Below are 23,597 nucleotides of genomic sequence, written 5' to 3'. Positions count from 1 at the left end.
ATCTAATTACAGACATGACACACTGAGCCCCCTCCACTCAGCCAATGATGTCCACCTTGATGCATCTACATTACCCACAACCATTCCCATGCCACACTCTCCCCTTGGAACACTTCACCCAGTCCTGGTCTGTCAAGCCACTACCCTCTCCTCAGCCTCATCTTTCCACAGCGCTCATAAGAAGTGAGTCAATACACAGCATTTAAATAAAACAAAAAACAATGTTGCTGTCATACTTATCCTGATTTATCCTATTCTCCCCCTACTCATTGTATAAAGGCAAGAGCCAGCAAGTAAATCCTGCCCCATTGATAAAGCTCCCATTGACTTCAGTTGAGCCAGGATTTCATCCTATGTCATTCTAATTTGTCCTGTAAAGCATATAGCACAATTTTTGCTATATATAGCACACACAACAATAATGCTCTCCTTCAAACGATAATTTCTTTACACTGTTATTACCCACATTCAAAGCATGCAAGAAGTTTAAGAATCTCACCTTGTGTATCTTGTACCCAGAATAAATGCAGTTTTCGTCAGTGACCGAAGCCATGGTACCAAAGGTCATGAGAATTATCAATTCCTTAGGGCCAGAGCTCCAAAAGGGAGATTCTCTGCAAAGTCAGTAAAAGGATTTAATAAATCAGTGAGGCAGTACATGGACTAAGAGTAAACCAAATACAAGTGAAAAGATGTTCTGAGAATTCAGAATAACTTGCTGAAGTGCTGCAGGAAACCCGTCACTGAGGCGACTGAAACCACTGATAGAATATTTATGAACAGTAGCTAAATCCACATAGTGTAATTGTGATATATGTTTTATTTACACAGGGGAGCATCTGGCATTCTTCGATCAGAAGAGACCCATAATTTAAAAGTTTTCTGGGGGAACTATGTAAAAAAACTATTCTGAATGTAAAAATATACTTTGCCTAACAAAAGGGACATTGGCATCTATTGCTACTGCTTCCTTAGTGTTCACTAGCAAAAAAAAAATTGTTTAAAAATTAAAAAAACCAAACAAGTCCCTTGAAAAGAGACAGAATATAAGCCAATAGACTGATGTATACGTGATTGTAAGATATTGTTTCTGACTTAAATTAATGTAGCAGTAGTATTTTGATAAATTCCTATAGGAAATCAAATCTGGGTGCCTCACAGTACAATATTTAACATAAGGCAAATTAAAGTTATGACATTTTTATGGTGTTTTAATTAATGAGAATCTAGAGTGGAATTCTCACACAAATACTGTACGTATAGAATAACAGCTTGACTGATACCAAAGGAGTTAATTATGACAAGTACTGTTACACTGAGTATTAAATGAATTAACAATAATGAAGCACTCCTAATAATACTGTCCTATTTTCAGGTACATTTTAATGGATAGGTTTCATCCTAATTAAAACTGGTAAAATTATTAATCACAAATAAAATAATCTAGCCCATGTAGCCTTTGCTGTTCATCAGCTGGTCATGAACTGAACCTACTTTCTGGGAAATAATTTGTTATTCATTAAAAAATTGCCATATTTGTAGCATATGGGTTCTTCACAAACTGTTCTGATAGCTGACCACTGAATAGCCTATATCATATGGTACTATTTCTGCTCCCTAACTGGATGGTATGACACTTCCTGGGAGTACCCAGGTTTGTGAGGCACCTCGCCAACACCTGCCTTTAGCATGAGGAAGTCTTCTCTGTGCCTATCAGGGGTCAGCTCCTTGACTCTACCAGACTAAGCAACATAAGCACTCACCTGTCAGCCTACAAAGGCCCCACTGTCCCTCCACAACTTAGTGGTAGGCACCCTCCAATGCCCACAGTCTGTGAGTGTCTCCCTGGAGTATCCAGCCCCTCTTCCACTGGACACTCACAGAGCTCAGAGATCTGCCATTCCCAAAGGAACAGTACCCCACAGCATCACCACTCTGCTCAACTCACCCTACTTAGATATGTTCATAGCATGAGTTTATTTAACAAAGAATAGAGATTTAAGAAGAAGCAAGTAGAATTAATGGAAACAAGAGGTTACATAGACAATAAAATCATAATGTGCTTTCTAGAGCCTAAACTTAACTAACAAGACACTTTCCTGGTCTCATTAGACTCACCCAAAGTCTCTCTCCCAGCATTAAACAGCCAGATTGGCTGTGATTCGCTGTTCATAAGACAAACCAGCTGGCAACTTGTCCCCTCCATGAAGGGTATCTCGGTGTACTTCTACACCCCCAGATAGAGTTCCAATGATCCATTGTCTTGACTTGTAAACAGGATACCTCCTGCTGCTTGTTTTTTCCTGTCAAGAATCCTCCCTGGGGTCTTTGCAATATGTTGATGGGGGGCATGGATCAGCATTGACATCACAGTCCCCATCAGTACCCAACCCAGGCCAGAGACACTAATGATCCAACCAGCAGACCAAATTTGGTGATGAATCCTGGTCACGTGCCACCTGAGGCATGTCGCGCACACGCTAAGAAGATTAGCATTTTGCTCAGACTGTAAATAAGCGTTCATTGTGAGGTATACAATACACAATTTACATGTAGCCAGACAGGTAGATAAGAGGCTCTTGCCTGAAAAACTTCTGGTCCCCACCCCAAGCTTGCAGACAATTTTCAGTGTACGCACACACACGCAACTCCTTATATAGTATCCTTACATACATTTTGCAATGATTATAATGACACACGGCACAGTGTCATGTGATGACAGCGTGACACAGGCTTTCAGTAGAGACCTTACATGACATACCTTCGTGAGGATTAAGTAGAGATGAGACCCAGGAGATCCCTGTAACCTTATGCAGTCCTGTGCCCTATGCCAGTGGGCACCAAGAGGTCCCAGGGTCACAGATGACTTCACATTTTATACAGGAAAACAATTTATGTACATTTACAAAGTCCTCAGCTATCCAATTCCTTGCTTTAAGCACTTGGTACTGTAAAGGATGGGATCAATGACTTCAGTGTGGTCACTTAGCAACCTTCCTTGTTTTAGGCAAAAATATATGAAGTATGTTTTGAGGGAAAACTTGAAAGATCAAGTGGGTGGGTGTAATGCATACCTGGAGAGCGAGGGAATTCCTGGCATAGGAGGCACCATGGAAAGAGAAATGAAGATAGGAACATGAGAAGGAGAATTGAGAAAGGATTTGTTGGCAGGTAGAACAGGCTAATGGGAGGAGCAGTAAGAAATGGAAGCAGAGATGTGGGACACAGTCGTTTACAGCAGTGGTTCTCAACCAGGGGCACGTGTACTCTTGGGGGTATGCAGAGGTCTTCCAGGGGGTACATCAATTCATGTAGATATTTGCCTAGTTTTACAACAGGCTACATAAAAGCACTAGTGAAGTCAGTACAAACTATAATTTCATAGACAATGATTTGTTTATGCTTCTCTATATAATATACACTGAAATGTAAGTACAATATTTATATTCCAATTGATTTATTTTATAATTCTATGGTTAAAAATGAGAAAGTAAGCAATTTTTCAGTAACAGTGCGCTGTGACACTTTTGTATTTTTATGTCTGATTTTGTAAGTTTTTAAATGAGGTGAAACTTGGGGGTACACAAGACAAAGACTGTTGAAAGAGTTACAGTAGTCTGGAAAGGTTGAGAGCCACTCGTCTACAGAGTTCAAGGTGAGCACAAAGCCAGAATTTGAGGTGAAAGCCAAGTTAAAACAATAGAGGGCTTCATAGAGGGGAGTGATATGATCAAAGCAGGGGGTTGAGAAGGATGATTTTAGGCAGTTTGTGACATTCCATTCACTTCTTCTGTATTTTTCCCTGTTCTGGGAAGTTATATTATTCCAATCACTGACAAAAAGGTGCAGTCATTTCACATACAGAAATTCATACCAGGATCTTATGTCCTACACAACACTGAATAGATACAATTGAACTAAATATTCCTTTAAAATACATTTTTAAAATTAGTGTAACTCTGGGTTGTCCAATAATTTAATACAATGGTTTCAGGAGGAAAATCAGAACATTTCCTATTATGGGTGTTCAAAATGTATCTACTGACTCTGTAGACAAAGCCATAAATCCTCTTTCTGAAGAGACTTTCTATCTTCAAAATTCTATTACAGCCAGACAGTTACCAAACCAACTGCATAACAGCACCTATTATATAAAAACATATTAAAAAAAAATCACACAGAATAGTCAATTTTGCTCTTTTCCTACACAGAGAAGTAGTCTGATTGTATCCTTTTGCTGTTCACATTTGTGATTTATATTGTCTGTGGTATTCAGGACACAAAATAGAAGTTGCTGTTAGTTGTAAAATATTGTTGTGATTTCAGACTTCTTATGTTAGACTTATTAATGCCTTACAAAATAGTGATAGGCAATATAACTAAAGCTAGATAGCTTTACTTTTCATTTGCTAAAATACCAAAGGAGTTAAATTTTACACTGTAATCAGAAAATAGCAGGGCTCATTCTCACCTCATTTACACTGGTAATTCCACTGAGTTAATAGAATTATAGCGATGCAAAAGCCAGTATTAGAGATAGAAGAACCATGATCTGTTGTATATTTGTGATTCTGGTACCCTTATTCACACTGAATCTTACTCCATGAGTACATCCATTGAATTCATTAGCGCTACTTGTTGAGAGCAAGTTAATACCCAACATGAGTAAAGGTATCAGAATCTGGCCCTTAGAAAGTACACTGTATAATAAACACAATTACTGATTCTAACTTCCTTGTGTAATGTTGTGCTTCACTTTTTGGCTAGATAAACTTCTTTGTACTGCATTTACAAAGTAGATCATGAGCGAGTGTAAGAAGGGTTCGTGTATTAGCCTGTCTCCATGGTTTGTGGCCTCGGTCACAAGTTTGGGGATCAAATCTTGCAGTCCCTACTCAAGTCAAGCTCCCATTTAAATTAATGGTTAAGACTGCAGGATTGAGCTTTGTCACAGGGTTCACTCACCGCTTGTGGTGCCTCCTTCTGGCAGTCCTGGGGATTAGCTCCACCAGGCATTGCGCCCTCCCCTGGTGGTGTCTCTCTAGTCATCCTCTCGCCCTGCAGATCCCTCTTGCTCCAGGAACCGCAGCCCACTCTTCATGACTCGGCCCTCCAGCTGGGTCACCATATATGCCCCCCTTCTGGGGTAGATGTTACAAAGTCTTTCCAGGACTCCCAGGCAGTCTGCTGTCCTCTGCCTGGCCTGTGCCATGTCCCCAGTGGTTGGCAGGGGAATCCAGGCCTGCTGTCTATGCCAGGTTCAAGCTCAGGGACTCTCTGGTTAGCAGCCAAGGTCTGCACTCCTATTCCTGGCTGTTATTCCCCTGAGTCTTCTCCTACCTTCCAGGCTTCCCCACATCTCTGGGTTTTCCAGCCTCCCAACTCCCTTCACTCAGGAAGTGACTGCAGCCTACTTCCCTGCAGACCCTTTCTGTTGCCAGCTACCTGTCTTTATACAGGTGCCACCTCTTCCTGTCCAGCTAAGCCAGCTTCAAATTAGTTCCCTGCTCCCTGGCACCTCCTCCAGGTCATCCTGTGGAGTTAACTGGCCTGCCTCACCATCTTAAACCTTTCCAGTCCTGTGTGGCGTAGATACCCCATCACAGGCCCTTGGTGCTCTGGATCCAGATCCTGGTGAATATTTATATAGACCATAAAAACAATGTATACTTTAAAACCATCAGCATTTGGTATAACAGGACACCTGCTCCAAAATATGCTATCTTAATTAGCTGAGCAGCAAATTTTCATAAAAGCATAGGAATTGCTATCCTGGACTAGATCTATGTTTCATGTAGTCTCCATCAGTGGCTAATACCAGATGCTTCAGAAGAAGGCAGCCTCTACTTTCTCCCACCAGCACACAATGCACCTAGACAGTTGTGTAAAACTGTACCCAGTGGGGGAGCTATTCCTGTCTCAGGTCTGGGTCACAGCTAAGAGTGCCAAACTCAGGACAGACTGTCAGAAAATAGGGCAGACACCCCAAACTGATGGTATCGTCTATCATTAGATTTCACCAACAAAAGTGTACTCCTGGACTACTATGTTAGCTTCACCATGGAGTCACGGACAGTCTCCTTAGGCATTCCACCCTCTCTTTACCACCCAGACAAATTGGACATCATGATGAAAGGTTATTAAAACCAAATTCACCACACATTAGGTGCTTCCAGGTCTAGGGGGCCAGTAACTTACCCAGGTCAATGGATGCACAAGGACCTTACACCAAAGACAATGTTGTAGCCAATCATTTAGTAGACTAAAGATTTATTAACTAAGAAAAGGAAATGAGAGTTACTAAAAGGTTAAAGCAAATAAAATTCATTACAGTTGGATCAGAGTATGTAGTCCAAAATGATAGCAGGGATGTTAACTCTGCTAGTGTTCTATAAGCCTCTCTGGGTTGCCCAAATAGTTTTGGGGAACCTCAGTCCTATTGTTCGAAATTTCCCACCAGAATTTACCAGTCCAGAGATGGGGTAGGAAAGAGGTGGCCAGAGGCCTTTGTTCTCCTTTTTTATACCTTGACCCTTTTTGCTGGAAAAATCCTGGCTGTGTCATGGGGTCTGGTAGTTCCAAGGCATACATGCTTTGCCATCAGTCCTTCATATGAATTGCAAATTTTAGTTTGCACCTTTTGTGCACGAGCTGTTTGAGACATCTTCAGGAATGATGTGCGGAGGCTCTTGTTTACAGTTCCTTTTAAAGTTCCATGAAAAACACATCACCACTGCTTATACCTGTATGTTTATAGGGCTTGATTATAATAATATTCTTCCTTTTTTATTCAAAGTGTAACAGTCTCAAAATGCTTTGGCCTATACTGATGTCCAGACTTCAAAAGGGATGTTGACAAATTGGAAAGAGTTCAGAAAAGAACTACAAGAATGATGCAAGTTCTTGACAGACTAAAGAAGTTTGATCTATTTAGTTTATCCTAAAGAAGGTTAAAAATGACTTGATCTCAATCTATAATTACCTATATGGGGATATTTTTCTTATAATAGAAGTTTATTTCAGCTAGCAAACAAAGACAAAACAGGATCTAGTGTCTAGAAGCTGAAGCTTGACAAATTCAGACGAGAAATAAAGCACAAATTAACAACAAATGAGGTCATTAACATAGAGATGTGGCAGATTCTCCATAACTTGAAGCCTTTAAACCAAACCGATGTCTTTCTAAAAGATAACTTCTGGTTGAGTGTAAACATATTCACTTGTGGTTGAGTGAAAACATATTCGCTTGATACAGGAATTATCAGGTGAAATTCTATGACCTCTGCTATACAGGAGGTCAGAAGAGATGTTCAGAATGGTCCCTACTAGCTTTAAAATCCATGAATAAAGTTAATGACTTCAATAAGAACAAGAATAAGCCCATTATAGCTAACAATGTTAACTAAAGCCCAGATCCAATAAAGCAATTAAGTATGTACATAATTCAGTACATGAGTAGCCCCACTGATTTCAATGGAATACCTCAAGTTATTAATAATAATATACCTACAGGCTCCATCTTCAGAGGCACAGGACTGTTCCATTTTCAGAAAGAGTTCTGGCCCCAAAGAGCTTACCATTTAAGTAGACAAGACAGGAAAGGGATAGGTGAAAGGAAGCATTATCATCCCTACATCAGAGATCAGGAGCTGAGGCTTGGAGTGCTTAGATGGCTTGCTGGGGTCACACAGGAAGTTAGTAACAAAGCTGGAAATTGAATATAGGCCTTCAAAGTGCTAGTCTGGTGCTTTAATAACAAAACCAGCCTTTCATGTTCCATGGGTGATGAAATGCTGGAACAAAGCTTAAACATACACACCAGCTTTGTCACAACCCTTTCCAAGGAAGCCCATTGTTTTGACGTAATAGAGGTGTTGTTTTTTTTTTAACAAATGTAGTTCTAACCGGGCTTCTTAGAGTTAGGAACCTTGTAGAAGAGAATGAGCATTATAGTACTGAGGTCTATGAAAATGTGGGGGGTTGCATCTTATTTATAATACACTTTGTTTTTGTTTGTGTTCAGAGTTTCATAGATTGAAGGAAAGATTCAAGAACTGCCATGAGTGTTTTTGATTTAAGAGCATAATCCAAAGAAGGAATAAAGCGCATTCAATACGTGATGCAGGATCACATTTTCATAACAAAATGCTACACACACAAGTTCAAACCCTTCAGGACAAACACTGAATGTCTATTTAATGGTGCGCCCACCTCTAAAGACATAATGCATCCTTTGGGGTATTTGAACAAACAAGAACAGTAAATCCTGTTCCCCTCTTTAGTCACGCACACAGGACACAGACTTAAGCACCCATAAACCCTTACTAAGCCTTTCCTGTGTAGTGGGGTCCTTTACATGCACCACTGGGACCAGACACAATATAAATCTTCAATTGCATTACACTCTGAATTCAGCTCATATACAGGGCATGCTAAGTTTTATCAAAACAGGTTTTCTGCTATCATGATGATGATCTGAACCATGAAAGAAATATTAGCACTGTCAGTTTCCATTCCAGACTAGAGAATGAACATTAACCAGTACTGCCCTCTCGTCCTAGACTTTACAAAAGGGTGGAACTCTATAAGATCCTTAGTACCTTTAGGAAATGGCTATTCAATGATATATCCAGGGCCACTGGATTTCACTTATTTAACACTGAAAACACACACAACAAAACACAGCCCGACGTTGTGTTTCATCATACTTAAATGAAGAATGCTCACGACAAAAGAGTTAATGTCCCGGTGACATGTGTGCACTTGAGCATGTGAAGAAACCAACACTTCCAAACTTGGCTGCTTACAGTTAAGCACCTTAGTCCATATTTAGCTCCAGTTGAAAACACATTGATTATTCAACGCTCAGGGTAATTAACAGTTCAAAATTCCATTGTAATCATACTTGTCTGTGAACCTCAGAACACCTTTAAGGCATGTTTCAGAGTAACAGCCATGTTAGTCTGTATTCGCAAAAAGAAAAGGAGTACTTGTGGCACCTTAGAGACTAAACAATTTATTTGAGCATAAGCTTTCGTGAGCTACAGCTCACTTCATCGGATGCATACTGTGGAAAGTGTAGAAGATCTTTTTATACACACAAAGCATGAAAAAATACCTCCCCCCACCCCCACTCTCCTGCTGGTAATAGCTTATCTAAAGTGATCACTCTCCTTACAATGTGTATGATAATCAAGTTGGGCCATTTCCAGCACAAATCCAGGTTTTCTCCCCAACTAGACAAGCCATTTACAAGACACACTTTGCTTCTCTACAAAAGAAAAAGGACACTAAATTTTCTAAACTACTACATGCCACAAGGGGCCACAGCAATGGTTCCCTCAACCCACCCAGCAATATTGTTAACCTATCCAACTATACTCTTAGCCCAGCAGAAGCAGCTGTCCTATCTCGGGGCCTCTCCTTCTGCCCCTCCACCCCCACGAAAATGATACAGTTCTGTGGTGACCTAGAATCCTATTTTCGATGTCTCCGACTCAAGGAATATTTCCAACACACCTCTGAACAACATACTAATCCACAGAGACCTCCCTACCAACACTACAAAAAGAAGGATTCTAGGTGGACTCCTCCTGAAGGTCGAGACAGCAGACTGGACTTCTACATTGAGTGCTTCCATCGACGTGCACGGGCTGAAATTGTGGAAAAGCAGCATCACTTGCTCCACAACCTCAGCCGTGCAGAACACAATGCCATCCACAGCCTCAGAAACAACTCTGACATCATAATCAAAAAGGCTGACAAAGGAGGTGCTGTTGTCATCATGAATAGGTCGGAATATGAACGAGGCTGCTCGGCAGCTCTCCAACACCACTTTCTACAAGCCATTACCCTGTGATCCCACTGAGAGTTACCAAAAGAAACTACAGCATTTGCTCAAGAAACTCCCTGAAAAAGCACAAGATCAAATCCGGACAGACACATCCCTGGAACCACGACCTGGGATATTCTATCTACTACCCAAGATCCATAAACCTGGAAATCCTGGGTGCCCCATCATCTCAGGCATTGGCACCTTGACAGCAGGATTCTCTGGCTATGTAGACTCCCTCCTCAGGCCCTACGCTACCAGCACTCCCAGCTACCTTCGAGACACCACTGACTTCCTGAGGAAACTACAATCCATCGGTGATCTTCCTGATAACACCATCCTGGCCACTATGGATGTAGAAGCCCTCTACACCAACATTCCACACAAAGATGGACTATAAGCCGTCAAGAACACTATCCCCGATAATGTCACGGCTAACCTGGTGGCTGAACTTTGTGACTTTGTCCTTACCCATAACTATTTTACATTTGGGGACAACGTATACCTTCAAATCAGCGGCACTGCTATGGGTACCCGCATGGCTGCACAGTATGCCAACATTTTTACAGCTGACTTAGAACAACGCTTCCTCAGCTCTCGTCCCCTAATGCCCCTACTCTACTTGCGCTATATTAATGACATCTTCATCATCTGGACCCATGGAAAAGAAGCCCTTGAGGAATTCCACCATGATTTCAACAATTTCCATCCCACCATCAACCTCAGCCTGGTCCAGTCCACACAAGAGATCCACTTCCTGGACACTACAGTGCTCATAAACGATGGTCACATAAACACCACCCTATACCGGAAACCTACTGACTGCTATTCCTACCTACATGCCTCCAGCTTCACCCTGACAACACCACACGATCCATTGTCTACAGCCAAGCTCTGCGATACAACCGCATTTGCTCCAACCCCTCAGACAGAGACAAACACCTACAAGAACATCTATCAAGCATTCTTACAACTACAATACCCACCTGCGGAAGTGAAGAAACAGATTGATAGAGCCAGAAGAGTTCCCAGAAGTCACCTACTACAGGACAGGCCTAACAAAGAAAGGCCACTAGCCGTCACCTTCAGCCCCCAACTAAAACCCCCCCAACACATTATTAAGGATCTACAACCTATCCTGAAGGATGACCCAACACTCTCACAAATCTTGGGAGACAGGCCAGTCCTTGCCTACAGACAGCCTCCCAACCTGAAGCAAATACTCACCAGCAACCACATACCACAAAACAGAACCACTAACCCAGGAACCTATCCTTGCAACAAAGCCCGTTGCCAACTGTGCCCACATATCTATTCAGGGGACACCATCACAGGGCCTAATCAGCCACACTATCAGAGGCTCGTTCACCTGCACATCCACCAATGTGATATATGCCATCATGTGCCAGCAATGCCCCTCTGCCATGTACTTTGGTCAAACTGGACAGTCTCTACGTAAAAGAATAAATGGACACAAATCAGATGTCAAGAATTATAACATTCATAAACCAGTCGGAGAAAACTTCAATCTCTCTGGTCACGCGATTACAGACATGAAAGTTGCGATATTACAACAAAAAAACTTCAAAACCAGACTCCAGCGAGAGACTGTTGAATTGGAATTCATTTGCAAATTGGATACAATTAACTTAGGCTTGAATAGAGACTGGGAGTGGCTAAGTCATTATGCAAGGTAACCTATTTCCCCTTGTTTTTTCCTACCCTCCCCCCCCCAGACGTTCTTGTTAAACCCTGGATTTGTGCTGGAAATGGCCCACCTTGATTATTATACACATTGTAAGGAGAGCGATCACTTTAGATAAGTTATTACCAAAAGGAGAGTGGGTTTGCGTGGGGGGCGGCGGGGGGAGAAAACCTGGATTTGTGCTGGAAATGGTCCAACTTGATTATCATACACATTGTAAGGAGAGTGATCACTTTAGATAAGCTATTACCAGCAGCAGAGTGGGGTGGGGGGAGGTATTTTTTCATGCTTTGTGTGTATAAAAAGATCTTCTACACTTTCCACAGTATGCATCCGATGAAGTGAGCTGTAGCTCACGAAAGCTTATGCTCAAATAAATTGGTTAGTCTCTAAGGTGCCACAAGTACTCCTTTTCCCTTTAAGGCATGGACATGTAGGGCTACATTCACAAAGGTACTTAGGTGACTGAATCATGTTTTTAGGCATTGCTAAGATTCACAAAACTCCAGTTCAACTGCTGCTTAACCCTGTAGGTGCCTGAACACACTCAACGCCAACAGCAGTAAAAAGTTTTACAGTTTTAGCAGTAAAAGCTCCCTGGATCCTGACGTTTCTGCCTCTGAATATGCACACTACAGCCTCACGAAGCATCTGGACACCAATCTCCACCAACTGCCAGTGTAATGCATGGACCAGGGGAAGATAGGCACTTCTCTGCCTAACTCACGTGTGGGGCCTGATCCAGTAGGCATATCCAGAAGCTGCCTAACTCCAGCTTCCACAGGAGAGACTGCGAGAGCCCCCGCACTGGAAAATCCCATAGCCCAGTGGCTCAGGTACTCACTTGAGAAGTGGCAGATTCTATTCAAATCCTTTCTCCTCCTCCTCAAGTGGCTGAAGGATTTGAACCAGGGGTCTCCCACAACCTCAGCAAGAACCCCAACCATTAGACTAAAGGTTATGAAGGAAGTGGTCCTCCTCCCTTACTTCTTGCAAACAAAAAGCCACCTTAGGTGCCTATCTCTATGAAGGGTTCATAGCTGAGAATTGCAAGGAAAGACAGGACCCTATCTCTATGAGAGGGAAGGGGCTTGGGACTGCACAGTATCACAAACCTTATTTAAATTTAAGCAATTTTCCTTTCAGCCTTATGATGCCTTATGAAATCACATCATTCATAGAATCATAGAATATCAGGGTTGGAAGGGACCTCAGGAGGTCATTTAGTCCAACCCCCTGCTCAAAGCAGGACCATTAACAAGAGCATTCCAGTTCTCTTTACTTATCAAATGTGAAAATTTTTGCATTGCATTATTCAGCACTTAAAAATCAAGCATGTAAAGGCAACTCTGTTCTATTTCAACTTGACACTCTTACAAAACCGAAAACTCTCACTCATTAAAGTATAACAAAAGTCCACGAAAAAGTTTCTCATTTTATCCAAATACTATTCATCAGTATTTCTAATTTCACTTTAATAACATTTTATTTAAAGCCTATCAGAATAATATCATCTAGGCTTTTAACATCATTACAAAAGAACTAAAATGGATTCAGGCCTATTTTTTCCTTTTTATAGAAAGAATCTCATTTTAGTGCGGCACCTTATTCAATCCTTAATACCAGTTTTTCAAAACAAACCAACTTGTATATTAATCACAGACAGTTTTAAGTCACTAAAAAAAGAAAGCAAATTATTCATGTAGTTTTAAAATATATAATTTGGGAAATTATAATTTCCTTATGTTTACCAAAGAGAAAAAAGAGCAAATGTATTTCTCTTTTGCAGGTGCCTCTTTAAAAATAAACTGCGGCCTTTGAAACAATGCTTTTAACAAATCAAAATAGTTTTAACTCACTACTCATTCATGTTTTGTATGCTTTAAACTTCTGATAATTGAACATAATTGAAAATTACAGTTTCTGTTCCTCTTTTCAGAGCTATTCACTAATTAGCTATTCACTAATTTCAAGTCTTTGTTTAAATATACCCTTTACATTTCTACCATAACATACGCCCAGCCTACACTAAAAAAGGTTTGCCTGTATAGTTATGTCTATATTATATTATGCACTCAAGGTTCCTCTAGCTGCATCGGTCTCAGGATATTTGAGAGACAAGGTGGGTGAGATAATATCTTTTATTGGACCAACTTCAGTTGGCAAGAGAGACAAGCTTTTGAGCCACACAGAGCTCTTAGTCAGGTCTGGGAAAGGTCCTCCCAGGCCACATCTATACTGCCACTTACCTCGGTCTGATTTACGTCACTCAGGAGTGTGAATAAACCACCCTCTGAGTGACGTAAGTTACACCAACCTAGGCCCCAGTGTGGACAGTGCTATGTCGGCAGGAGAGCTTCTCCTGCCAACACATCTACCACCTTTTGTGGAGGTGGATTTATTATGCCAATAGAAGAACTCTCTCCTGTCGGCATAGAGCGTCTTCATCAGACATGCTACAGTGGCGCAGCTGCATCAGTGCAGCTGTAAGGATGTAGAACTTCTAGTGTAGACTAGCCCCCAGTCACAGCAAAATGCAAGGTGGAACAGATTGTTTAGTATAAACAGTTATCACATATTGTAAGGGACCATTCAAGATAGAGTGGCCCATTAACACTTCTGCAAGCATAGAACAAAAAGAGGGGGTTAGCAGGTTACAGATATGTGGGTCCCTTACAATATGTGCTGACTACTTATGCTAAACAATCTGTTCCACCTTGCATTTGCTGTGACGCTGGGAGCACCTTTCCCAGACCTGAAGAACAGCTCTGGGTGGCTCGAAAGCTTGTCTCTCTCACCAACAGAAGTTGGTCCAATGACCTCACTCATCTTGTATCTCTATGTCATATTATGGCATGTTCATATTGGTACATAAACTTTGGCCAGGTCTATACTAGGAAGTACTTTACTGGCATAGGAATACCAGTATACCATACTGACAAAGCACTCAAGAATGGAGGAAGCCATGCCGGCAAAGCTACACTTCGTACTATTATACTAAAACCACCCCAACAAGCTAAAATGGTAAAAGCGCAGTTTTGCCATTATAACTGTATCTGTACTAGGACCTCCTTCTGGCACTGCTGTGTTGATTTGGAATCACACCTCTTCACATCCAGCTGACATAGCTATGCTGGCAAAAATCTGTAGCATAGACCTGGAGAAAGTGGTACACCCAATTATTTGGCTTGTGACTGTGTCCGGAGCAGATTTTATTGCCCAGAATCAGTTGTGGTAGATATGGAGAATCTTTTTTGGAATGTACATCATGCCTCATATGACAAAATACTGCATTGATATTGATGATTCACTTCCCATCAAATAGACGCCATCTCACATATCTATACACTGGCGTTAGAAGGCAGTAGTAAAGCCGTTGTAGGATATGATTTTGTTTTTTAAAAAGTGCTCTAGCCACCCCTGAGCTCTCGAACATCAATAGTTATTCTAGTGCCAAAGAAAAATATATTGCATGTATTTATAGTTTAGATGGTTAAAAAATATTAAAGAAAAATCTGCATCCAATTCCACATATCTCCTGATACCCATCTCATAACCACAAAACTGTGCTGCGTGCCTTAAGACAGAGAGATGATTAGCGGAATCCAACCAAAGAATGATGCATGCTTTATTCAGTTTTTGAATGATAATGAATAAATGGCATTACTGGTCATTAAAATTTGAAGGGCACATAGATAAATAATGAATAATTCTTGAACTTCAGTATTAATAGACAGGCAGCTCCTCTGAGGATAACAGCATGACTTAATATTTACAAAGTTGTGATTTTTCTCTACAACACAACCGTCAATTAGTACCATCATTTATTATTTTTTATTTTAGTGATAATAATACCTTTTATTTGTTAACATGTGAAAAACCTAGACTACTAGGAAGTAATGCACACAATAGAACTCCAGTAATTTGCACTAACGCGTGTGAGACCCATTGCAAGGGATTTAATTTTTTGAGTGTTCACTTTACTTGCTAATTTGCAAAATTCACGGTACTTTGTTCTTTGTTTAGAACCCTTGGTTTTAAAATTATGTACTTTATTCACACACTTTTTACTGTAGTGTACTTTTAACTATTTATGATTTTACCCTAGAATATCTGAGTAAGCTTTCTTAAGTTTATTCTGTACATGTAATTAGGCCTCAGTATTATGAGATCTCACTGGAGTGTTGGAATGTTACATCTCACCTGAGAAATGCGAGCAGTGCTCAAGGACAGGGAAGGTGAAGGAAGTAAGGAAAAAAAAGTGTGTTACCTTCTAGGAGGTGACTATGACACATAGTTACAAGTGAAGTGGGAGCGGCTCGGGCTGCAGAGCTAAACATTGCTGTGTAAAAAGAAAAGGAGTACTTGTGGCACCTTAGAGACTAACCAATTTATTTGAGCATAAGCTTTCGTGAGCTACAGCTCACTTCATCGGATGCATACTGTGGAAAGTACAGAAGATCTTTTTATACACACAAAGCATGAAAAAATGGGTGTTTACCACTACAAAAGGTTTTCTCTACCCCCACCCCACTCTCCTGCTGGTAATAGCTTATCTAAAGTGATCACTCTCCTTACAATGTGTATGATAATCAAGTTGGGCCATTTCCAGCACAAATCCAGGTTTTCTCCCCCCCACCAGCCCAAAACCCACTCTCCTTTGGTAATAGCTTTGCAAATTGGATACAATTAACTTAGGCTTGAATAGAGACTGGGAGTGGCTAAGTCATTATGCAAGGTAACCTATTTCCCCTTGTTTTTTCCTACCCCCCCACCACCCCTCAGACGTTCTTGTTAAACCCTGGATTTGTGCTGGAAATGGCCCACCTTGATTATCATACACCTTGTAAGGAGAGTGATCACTTTAGATAAGCTATTACCAGCAGGAGAGTGGGGTGGGCGGAGAGAAAACCGTTTGTAGTGGTAAACACCCATTTTTTCATGCTTTGTGTATATAAAAAGATCTTTTGTACTTTCCACAGTATGCATCCAATGAAGTGAGCTGTGAAGCTTATGCTCAAATAAATTGGTTAGTCTCTAAGGTGCCACAAGTACTCCTTTTCTTTTGGCGAATACAGAATAACACGGCTGTTACTCTGATTGCTGTGTAGACATTCGGGCTCAGGCTGGAGCCATGGCTCTGGGAATCTCCCCCGGCATGGAATCCCTGAGCCCAAACGTCTACACAATAATTTTACTGCCCCACGACTTGAGACCCATGGGCCCAAGTCACCTGACCCGAGCCAGCCATGGGTGTGCTGTGCAGATATACCCATAGGAGCTAAGAATAACTAGCATCCGACAGGAAGGGGGTATAACCTGTGACAATCGGATCCAAAATGGCTACATTTGGGCTGCTGCTACTTGTGTCTCCCATATTTAATAGGTTAGCTAACAGCATACTATGCTGGGCAAGGCTCATATAAGGGCCTGAACCCATCCTGGAAAAATCACTGGTGAGCCGGCAATAACAGAGGGCCAGGCTGTGGAGCCCTTACACGGATGAGTCATCTATCTGCCGCCCCAACCGGGAAAACTGAGAAGTCTGCTGCTTGCCAGGAGCTAAGATTCGCGATGTGACGGAGAGACTGCCGAGACTCATCAAGCCCTCGGATCGCTACCCCTTCCTGCTTCTCCACATGGGCACCAATGATACTGCCAAGAATGACCTTGAGCGGATCACTGCAGACTACGTGGCTCTGGGAAGAAGGATAAAGGAGTTTGAGGCGCAAGTGGTGTTCTCGTCCATCCTCCCCGTGGAAGGAAAAGGCCTGGGTAGAGACCGTCGAATCGTGGAAGTCAACGAATGGCTACGCAGGTGGTGTCAGAGAGAAGGCTTTGGATTCTTTGACCATGGGATGGTGTTCCAAGAAGGAGGAGTGCTAGGCAGAGACGGGCTCCACCTAATGAAGAGAGGGAAGAGCATCTTCGCAAGCAGGCTGGCTAACCTAGTGAGGAGGGCTTTAAATTAGGTTCACCGGGGGAAGGAGACCAAAGCCCTGAGGTAAGTGGGGAAGTGGGATACCAGGAGGAAGCACAAGCAGGAGCGCGTGAGAGGGGAGGGCTCCTGCCTCATACTGAGAAAGAGGGGCGATCAGCGGGTTATCTCAAGTGCCTATACACAAATGCACGAAGCCTGGGAAACAAGCAGGGAGAACTGGAAGTCCTGGCAAAGTCAAGGAATTATGATGTGATTGGAATAACAGAGACTTGGTGGGATAACTCACATGACTGGAGTACTGTCATGGATGGATATAAGCTGTTCAGGAAGGACAGGCAGGGCAGAAAAGGTGAGGGAGTTGCACTGTATGTAAGAGAGCAGTATGACTGCTCAGAGCTCAAGTATGAAACTGCAGAAAAACCTGAGAGTCTCTGGATTAAGTTTAGAAGCGTGAGCAACAAGGGTGATGTCATGGTGGGAGTCTACTATAGACCACCGGACCAGGGGGATGAGGTGGACGAGGCTTTCTTCCGGCAACTCGCAGAAGGTACTAGATCGCACGCCCTGGTTCTCATGGGAGATTTCAATCACCCTGATATCTTCTGGGAGAGCAATACAGCGGTGCACAGACAATCCAGGAAGTTTTTCGAAAATGTAGGGGACAATTTCCTGGTGCAAGTGCTGGAGGAACCAACTAGGGGCAGAGCTCTTCTTGACCTGCTGCTCACAAACTGGGAAGAATTAGTAGGGGAAGCAAAAGTGGATGGGAACCTGGGAGGCAGTGACCATGAGATGGTCGAGTTCAGGATCCTGACACAAGGAAGAAAGGAAAGCAGCAGAATACGGACCCTGGACTTCAGAAAAGCAGACTTTGACTCCCTCAGGGAACTGATGGGCAAGATCCCCTGGGAGAATAACATGAGGGGGAAAGGAGTCCAGGAGAGCTGGCTGTATTTTAAAGAATCCTTATTGAGGTTACAGGGACAAACCATCCCGATGTGTAGAAAGAATAGTAAATATGGCAGGCGATCAGCTTGGCTTAACAGTGAAATCCTTGCTGATCTTAAACACAAAAAAGAAGTTACAAGAAGTGGAAGATTGGACAAATGACCAGGGATGAGTATAAAAATATTGCTCGGGCATGCAGGAGTGAAATCAGGAAGGCCAAATCACACCTGGAGTTGCAGCTAGCAAGAGATGTTAAGAGTAACAAGAAGGGTTTCTTCAGGTATGTTAGCAACAAGAAGAAAGTCAAGGAAAGTGTGGGCCCCTTACTGAATGAGGGAGGCAACCTAGTGATAGAGGATGTGAAAAAAGCTAATGTACTCAATGCTTTTTTTGCCTCTGTCTTCACGAACAAGGTCAGCTCCCAGACTACTGCACTGGGCAGCACAGCATGGGGAGGAGGTGACCAGCCCTCTATGGAGAAAGAAGTGGTTAGGGACTATTTAGAAAAGCTGGACGAGCACAAGTCCATGGGGCCGGATGCATTGCATCCGAGAGTGCTAAAGGAGTTGGCGGATGTGATTGCAGAGCCATTCATTGGCCATTATCTTTGAAAACTCATGGCGATCGGGGGAAGTCCCGGACGACTGGAAAAAGGCTAATGTAGTGCCCATCTCTAAAAAAGGGAAGAAGGAGGATCCTGGGAACTACAGGCCAGTCAGCCTCACCTCAGTCCCTGGAAAAATCATGGAGCAGGTCCTCAAGGAATCAATTCTGAAGCACTTAGAGGAGAGAAAAGTGATCAGGAACAGTCAGCATGGATTCACCAAGGGCAAGTCATGCCTGACTAATCTAATTGCCTTCTATGACGAGATAACTGGTTCTGTGGATGAAGGGAAAGCAGTGGACGTGTTGTTCCTTGACTTTAGCAAAGCTTTTGACACTGTCTCCCACAGTATTCTTGCCAGCAAGTTAAAGAAGTATGGGCTGGATGAATGGACTATAAGGTGGACAGAAAGCTGGCTAGATTGTCGGGCTCGACGGGTAGTGATCAATGGCTCCATGTCTAGTTGGCAGCCGGTATCAAGTGGAGTGCCCCAAGGGTCGGTCCTGGGGCCGGTTTTGTTCAATATCTTCATAAATGATCTGGAGGATGGTGTGGATTGCACCCTCAGCAAGTTTGCAGATGACACTAAACTGGGAGGAGAGGTAGATACGCTGGAGGGTAGGGATAGGATACAGAGGGACCTATACAAATTGGAGGATTGGGCCAAAAGAAATCTGATGAGGTTCAACAAGGAACAAGTGCAGAGTCCTGCACTTAGGACGGAAGTGCAGTGTCCTGCACTTAGCATCGTTACAGACTAGGGACCGAATGGCTGGGCAGCAGTTCTGCAGAAAAGGACCTAGGGGTTACAGTGGACGAGAAGCTGGATATGAGTCAACAGTGTGCCCTTGTTGCCAACAAGGCCCATGGCATTTTGGGATGTATAAGTAGGGGCATTGCCAGCAGATCAAGGGACGTGATCGTTCCCCTCTATTCGACACTGGTGAGGCCTCATCTGGAGTACTGTGTCCAGTTTTGGGCTCCACACTACAAGAAGGATGTGGAAAAATTGGAAAATGTCCAGCGGAGGGCAACAAAAATGATTAGGGGACTGGAACACATGACTTATGAGGAGAGGCTGAGGGAACTAGGGATGTTTAGTCTACGGAAGAGAAGAATGAGGGGGGATTTGATAGCTGCTTTCAACTACCTGAAAGGGGGTTCCAAAGAGGATGGCTCTAGACTATTCTCAGTGGTAGCAGATGACAGAACAAGGAGTAATGGTTTCAAGTTGCAGTGGGGGAGATTTAGGTTGGATATTAGGAAAAACTTTTTCACTAGGAGGGTGGTGAAACACTGGAATGCGTTACCTAGGGAGGTGGTGGAATCTCCTTCCTTAGAAGTTTTTAAGGTCAGACTTGACAAAGCCCTGGCTGGGATGATTTAATTGGGGATCGGTCCTGCTTTGAGCAGGGGGTTGGACTAGATGACCTCCTGAGGTCCCTTCCAACCCTGATATTCTATGATTCTATGAGTATAAATGAGAGAATAAGTGATTTTTTGGTTCAATGGCTAAACTGAAAAAAATCCCTCAAAAAGTTAATTTCACATCAACCCAAAACAGAAATGTTTCAGTTTCTCACCAAAACAAAACAAAAAATGAAAACATTCACTTTGAGTCAAATGAAACATTTCATTCAATCTGAAAAGAATGTTTTGTTTTTATTTGGTTTTTTTCATTTTGTTTAATTTTGGGGTGTTAATACCCTTTTTAATTTCTAAACAAAAGATTTCAAAACAAAGTCAAAGCCCTTTCATATCAAAAATGTCAAAGTGAAACATTTTGACTTTTTTGAAAAAAAATTCCATTTATTTCTGGGCTGAAACTATTTGCCAAATTTGACCCAAATTCATGAATAGTTTCAGTCAACCCAAAACTTCATTTTTCAGGGAATAAACTGCTCATCCACCAAAAAAAGGAAAAAAAAAACCCTTTCCCAGCTCTACTGATGAGCACTCATTCATGCAAGTAACCCTTGAATTCAGTGCGGCTAACTGAATGAGTAAATACTCATCAGTATGAGTAAGGTCTGCACAATTTGGCCTAGAGAAAATAGCAACTAGTAATGAATTTCCTACCTTTCACAAGGGTGGAGATCCTGGTAGCAGATCATCCCAGGTTTTTCAAAGTCAGACACCAATGTATTTGACATAGTTATATTCATTTGTTTTCTTTTGCTGTAATGGTACTGCAATAATAAAAATCTAGGTGCTTTTAGGCCATCTGCCCTGTGTCTAAAACTAATCACCACTGCATCTCACTGTCATGCTGCTATTTACTTTCAGCTCTGTCTTGTTTATAAAAGGGTGCTGACTTACCAAAAAAAAAAAATGGTTATGCTCAGACTTTCCTATTTTGGAGGAGAGAAAAAAATCCCATTCCAATTATATTTCCTTTCAAACTTATAGAAGTTTAATATCTCACCAAAAATTCTTTTCTTAAAAGTAAACAGTCATGAGAAATATGGAGCAGTAATATACCCCCTACTCTTTTATCGTCTCATAATATCTAGCAGTGCTGATCAGCCTATTTGTCCCGACAATGATTACATGCATGTTTTAGAGCCAGCATTACGTCTTTTTATTTGGTATTCATTTGAGTAAGTTAGACCTGGCCTAGTGTCTCCCGCAAGTGAAGCCCCAAGTTTACATTCTCTACTGTGCAATGTTGCTCTGGTTCTGAAAAAAAAAAAAAAGTTGCTTTAATTTTTAACGTAGGTGCTCTAGTTGCACATTAATATTGGCCAATAGTATTGACAATTTAAGAGCCTGGTCCAACTATCATTCCAGTCAGTGGGAGTTAAACAGGGCCTTGACTCTTATATCTCACTTACACTGGTGTAACATTGTTGGCTTCTACAGAGTCACTCCTAATTTTCAACGCTGCAAATGAGATCAGAATCTGGTCCTAGTATTCATATGAGTTGCCTATGTAGCTTTATTAAGGAGCTCCATATTAATTTAGCGTTAGTTAATGGATTCCTAAAATAAACGGTTACTGAGTAATTGTATTTATTTGTTTTAGCTATTCTTATGCCATGTCTACAACACAAAATTAAGTCGACCTACTGTATATCGGCATACAGCTGCCGCAGTAATTACATCGCCTGTGAATGTCTACACTTCGCTCCTTGCGTCAGCAGTGCACATCCTGACCAGGAGCGCTTGTATCGATTATACCATCAGTGTGGGGTATTGTGGGGTGGCTCCTGAAAGCCAGTAACAGTCAGCATCAGCAACGAAGTGTCAGCACTGATGCTGCGTCAACCTAACTACATTGACCATGACTTTACAGTATGGAGGAGGAGTTAAGTCAAAGTAGAGGAGCAGTTACGTTGGTGGGAGCGAAATTTAATTGTAGACACTTCCATAGTTCGGTTGACATAAACTATCTTGCGTCAACCTAACTCTGTAGCATAGATCAGACCTTAGTCTGTTTATCTTATTATCTGTAAGATTCACTCATTAGTCATTCATTGCTTTAAATAAGCCTACGGTGTCAATTTGTAAATTCTACACTTTTGTTGTTTTTAAATTTCAGAGCCCAGTTCTGCTCCCATTGAAGCCAATGGCAAAATTCTAATTGATTTCAATCGGAGTAGGAATGGAGCACATATATCAGTCTTGATATTGCTGTGTTGATTATTGAAAATTAATCTTAATTTTATTTGGTGAATCAGCCATCAGTCTTAAAGCCAAAATGCTTAGGTTGGGTTTGGGCTTCTAATCATAAACCTAATAGAATTTAATGACTAGATCTATATAATGTTTTCCTGGGACTGATATTCTAAAGCATTTGTTTTGCTACAGTATTATAATTTTATTACTTGATCAGGCTTGTTTAAAAAAGAAAGGTGTATGGGGCTTGGGTAGGTAGCAGTATAGGGAGAGGAAAGTTTAAATAAGATGAGAAATTATCTGCCACATCATACCATTCAGTATATCACACTACTCCATGTTCTACATGCTGATCTTGATTCATCCCTGGGTTATACCAGCCTCTGCCAGTGTAACTAATGGAACAAGAACCCTAATGCTTGAGAGTCCCTCTGGCTGGGAGTTGCAGTGGCACAAAGCACCTACAGTCATAGGGAGCCTATAGACTACCAGTGCTGCTTCAAAATGGGTGGCATTGGCTAGAGAAGCAGGCTGTCCAAGGTACTCAGGGGGTGAGCAGGTTCAGCACATTCCCTGAGGCAGCCACCTCTAGCAGTGCTCCTCTGAAGCCCCATCCACACTTTAAAGTTGTCTCTCCCTGCTAGGTGGGTGCAAACACAGACTGTTCTCTCCCAAGTTGAATGTTCTAACGTCTTGTAATTGTCTTGGCCCTGGAAGCATTAACAGTAGTTGTACTAATTCTAGCTGAAGCCGGAAATATGGAGTCTTTCCATCTAGACTGTGTGCATAGCTGAAAATGTTAGCTAAACTGTGCACTAAGAATTCAGTCAACTGCTATTATCTCAAGAGCCAGGTCATATATTTCAATCAGCTTCTTTACCTTCCTTTAAATACATTAATTTAGCACAAATAAAAATTATGACCTCAATCCTGCAAGCATTTACTACAT

Source organism: Chelonia mydas, chromosome 3 (assembly GCF_015237465.2).
Source record: "Chelonia mydas isolate rCheMyd1 chromosome 3, rCheMyd1.pri.v2, whole genome shotgun sequence".
Classification (NCBI taxonomy): Eukaryota; Metazoa; Chordata; order Testudines; family Cheloniidae; genus Chelonia; species Chelonia mydas.
The sequence above is the reverse complement of the archived record's forward strand: the minus strand, read 5'-3'. Positions refer to the sequence as shown.